The 4540-nt window shown below is 45.7% G+C and overlaps 1 protein-coding gene across 5 annotated transcripts in view; it reads right to left on the bottom strand.

Moving 5' to 3' along the window:
• Positions 1 to 3574, bottom strand: part of SPOPL (speckle type BTB/POZ protein like) — a 66048-nt gene extending 62474 nt beyond the window's left edge. For 4 of the 5 annotated variants that reach the window (XR_002823857.1, XR_002823858.1, XR_002823859.1 and 1 more), the window contains exon 1: positions 3441 to 3566. The gene's annotated coding sequence lies outside the window, so the exon portion shown is untranslated. Of the gene's footprint in view, positions 1 to 3440 lie in introns of all 5 variants that reach the window. The other variant, XM_023730208.1, reaches the window with a different exon arrangement.
• Positions 3575 to 4540: the final 966 nt, after the last annotated feature.

The following is a 4540-nucleotide window of genomic DNA, read 5'->3' as shown; positions in this document are numbered from 1 at the left end:
GCTGGTGGGTTCAAACTGCCAACCTTTTGGTTAGCAGCCAAGCTCTTAACCACTGTGCCACCAGGGCTACCCTCTTATCAACATGTGTCACCAGAGCCTAGCACAGTGCAAGGCACAGATCAGTTGTTCAATAAACTTTTGCTAAATGAACAAATCTAAGTCAGGCAACAAAACGGTGAGGAGGATGTGCACATGCAAATGCCTTTAGTATGTACAGGAGTCCAATATAAGGCTTGAGATAAAGACTGTGTATCAGGTACTTTACAAAAGTAAATCTCCTTTACTTCCATGAGTAACCTGAAAAGACAGGTAAATCCCACTGTCAAAATGGGAAAAAAAAAAAAGAGAGAGAGAGAGAAAAGATTTTCAGAAAGGTGAAGAATCTGGTCTACAGTAATCCAACAAGGAAGTGGAAGATCTGAGAGGTAACAAAGGGTTCTAAAACCAGATTGCCTGGCTCCATCGCTTTCTTAGCTGTTTGATTTTGTGGAAGTAATCTATTTATCAGGTTCCTCATTTGTGAAATGAGGATAATAATAAAACCTTCTTCAAAGGACTGTTATAACATTTAAATGAATTAATATATATAAATCATTTACAACAGTGCCTGACAGTCTTTTATAAGTGTTAGCTCTTATCATTACCTTTAATAATATTATCAATGCTGCTCACTTATAATTTTATCTGCTTATTTGCCCATAATCTGTACATGCCATACTAGAATATAAATTACAGAATAGAAGAGACTACATGATTTTTCTTCTCTGATGGAGTTTTCTTAATCAGGGTACTGAAAGAATTAACTCCTGCAAAAACTGATTTGAGTGACAATTTTCTCAGTCTTCCCAAGGATAGTCAATAGCTGGTATCATTCTAGGTGTATAGGATATGAGTTAATTCATTACATACCTTAGAGCACTAGGGCGTTTTACTGGAACTCTGGATGAGAAGGGCTGCTCTCGGTTATCATCAATGTCTGGCACACAGTAGGTGCTCATTAAATATTTGGGGGAAAATGTATATTTCCAAAGGAATAGTGTCCAGCAAAGAGTAGATGCTGAATGTCAATTTTATTCCATCCCTTCAAAATTCCTATAACCTTTAAAAGTCTGATTCTAGGTGGATCATTTGTCTTCAAGGAGGAGCTTGCCTCTACTATTCCAAGTAAAAAAATGCTAAAAAGACACAGCAGGAAAGCCAAGAAACAAAGACACCAGTTGGCAGAAACTATGTGGAAGTGGTAAGAGGTGGAAAACAGGTAGGCTTTGGATATGCAAGAGGAAAGAGCAAAGGTTATTCTAGGCCAGGGAACAGCATAAGCAAAAGCAGTGTTACCCAAAGTTTGGAGCACATTGCACTGGTACTACAAAAATGATTTCAGGCTATACACGGACGAGCGTTTTTATTTTGATAGTTACATATGCACATATTTTACATATAACTATAACAGCAAATTGTGATTTCAAATTTTTACTATTTTTAACAATGCTAAAGTAAATAGTGCCTATTTAGATTTGTTTTTTAAATGAGTTGTTTAAAAATGTATTAAATAATAGTGCACAGGCTGTAAGCAAATATGGTAAAACTGTCAGATTTTTAAAGAGTAAAACTTGGGGAATACTAAGCAAAGGCATGATCATATGAAGGAACCTAACATGCTGAGAGAGAGAAGCCATCAGTCTTTTGAATGAAGCCAAAGTTTTATCCTGAGTAGTAATTCCCACCAGTTCTCAGTATCTCACTTGCAGTATTAAAATTCTTAACTGTAAAATTCTCATTTTCCACTAAGATGAATCTGCCACATATTTTAAATTCATTTACTCCCAAAACAAAGATTAAAATTTTTTAAAATATTCAAATAGATATCTGAAATATGGACTGACCTGCATGTAGCTTGGTTAATTTAGCTGAAAATAGGGAGCTAAAACCTTGTATTTTGTTAACAAGAAGGAATTAATTTATACAGTAACAAAATATGAATCATATCTACATCAGGAAGGTGTTAAATGTTTAAGAGTAAAAAGGCAGCTTTCCATTTCCACCTTTCTCTCATTAGAATTAACCTACCAATAGCCAAACTAAGTCAAGCTAAGAGATGATAAAAATAGTAACACTGAAGGCTTACCATGTGCCAGGCACTGTTTTAAGTTCTTTACCTGCATTAACTCATGCATTACAATCCTATGAGGTATACTGGTATCTCCATTTTATAGCTGTAAGGATATTAAGGTACAAAAAACTGGTAGGTGACAGAGCAGGGGTTTAAACCCCGGCAGTTTGGTTATAGAGTCTGAGCTGTTAACCACCAGCCAGCATTTCTCTCAAGAATGATGAGATGATTGATGATTTTAAATATTCCTCCATTCCCATTATGTCAGGAGAGACATAATTTTCCAAGGTATAAACCTTTTTTTACCTAAGTTTCCAGTCCAAGATACAGCGGACTCAGTTGGAAGAAAGTGGGAAGAAGAGTATTACAGAGATGCGGGGCAAACTAGGCCCACGATTATTCAAATGTAGACAAAGCATCAGAAGCCTCAAGAGGATGGCAGAATGACACTGTCCACAGGACTGGAAGAAAAACAGCCAAAAGTTGGTATAAACAGAAGGTGAATCTTATTTCTACTGGGCCCTTTGACTGTGACGGCTTTGAGGGAGAAAATTCTACCATCTCTTTCCCTTCATGTGACAGTCAATACACAAATATACAGACTGAAGACTGACTAGGTGGAGTAAGAAGAAAGGGTACTAGAAGGCTGAAAGCCAAGACTTGACCCGTGAACCGCAGTGTTAGTTTGATGTAACCTGGTGAACATGAGCGAAAATTTATAAAGTGTGTGCTTGATGTTAAGGTGTGGAGGGCATGATCACCGGGGTGGAGGTACTGGGTGGTCTGGGGAGCCGAGAAATCACCCTAAGATGGGCTAACAGGGATGACAGTTTCGAGTGTTTCAGTGCTTGGAAGAGCAGGTATGGATGTGGGCGCAGGTGTTTTGGGGATGGAGGGAGCTTCTCGCTTTGGGCAATACTAAGGGTGGTCTGGAAAAGAGACAAGGTATAAAGGGGCAGCGATGAAGGTGTGCAGGTATAAGGGAGGAGGGAGACTGACAAGAGGAAAAGAAGGGGCGAGGCCTTTTCGAGGAAGGTAAGGGGGATCCTAGAAAGCAAAGGAAGAGAAACCATTGGGGGTGGGGCGGGGAGAAGAAATCCTCTGGGGAGGTAGACCTGCAGAGAGAAATGGGCCAGGGGACAGAGGCGGCCCCTGAGAAGGCCGAGGGCACGCCGCAGAAGCAGGGGATCCAGGACCAAGGGGGGAGGAGGAGCAGTGTTGGGGGAGAGCCCGCTCGGCGCAGGCTAGCTCCCGGGGGAGTGGGGGCGGGGGAAGGAGAAGGGAGAGGCCAGGGCCGCGGCGGGGACCGCGGAGGAGGAAAGGCACCTACCCGGACTTGCGGGGCCGCAGCGGGCAGTCCCGGCGGCGGATCCTCTCAGGCTGAGGCGGCGGCCGCGGCTGCCCCGGGGTCCGAGGCTGCGGCGGCCGCGGCGGCGGAGGGGATGGCGGCGAGTCTCTGTGGCGGCCGCCTCCGCCGAACCGCATCCCTCCTTCCCGCCCTCCTTCCCTATCTCTCGCTCCTAAACTTCTTCCCCGGGATAAACAAACCCGCGGCCAGGGGCGGCCGCCTCTGCCGCTCCCGCCCCCGCGCAACCCCCCCGCCCCGGGCCCGTCCGGGCTCCGGCTTCCGAGTTGCCACTCCAGCCCCAGCCCGCGAGGGCGCGTGCGCGCGGCGGCGGCGACGGCGGCAGCGACTCGCGAGGCTCTTCCTCCCTGCCTCCCGCGCCAGGCACTTCCGGGCGTGCCTGGATCCGCCGCCGGATTTTGGAAATCGCCGCCGCCGCTGCTGTTGTCGCCTGGTACTGGGCGTTTTAGCCTGGCCGGCTCACCAGTTCATACCTCACTGAGGGGGGAAGAGGCGGGGCCTGGCTTTGCACATACCCCTTACTGGAGCAGGGTGAAACTTTCCTTCACTAAAAATAGCTACGTTGCACGTCCTAACTGGTCTAATCCACATAGGGTGCAAAAGGCAGCCACCTTTTCAGCCCACAGTTTTCTTGGGGCTGCACCAGGCTTAGAAAGCCAAGGTACAACTTTCATTGAGCCCGTGTTGCGAGCCGAGAACTGTATGAAATGCTAACCCAAAGCCAACAGTATACAGTCGCCAGCGGGAAATACAGAAAACAGTTCCAGTAACATATGAAGTGCTACAGTGGAGCAGTTTGCTGTTGGATGAGATGAACCGCGGATGGAAGTCTCAGGCCTAGGAGAGGGGGCGGCCGAGGATACTGGGGAAGAGCTGAGGGCTGCATCTCAAGACGTTGGTAAATAAAGCTGTTTCTAAGCAAACACCTGACGAGATGAGTGACTGCCTCAAGTTTAGAGAAAAGGATGGCAAATAACTTTATTCAGCACCCTCATGGGAAAAAGATACTTGACCTAGCTGCCAGGAGTAATTTCATTAAAGAGGTTTGAGGGCCCTACAGTTGA

Source organism: Trichechus manatus, unplaced genomic scaffold (assembly GCF_000243295.1).
Source record: "Trichechus manatus latirostris isolate Lorelei unplaced genomic scaffold, TriManLat1.0 scaffold00033, whole genome shotgun sequence".
Classification (NCBI taxonomy): Eukaryota; Metazoa; Chordata; class Mammalia; order Sirenia; family Trichechidae; genus Trichechus; species Trichechus manatus.
Note: the sequence above shows the minus strand (reverse complement) of the source record. Positions and strands in the feature narration are given on the sequence as shown.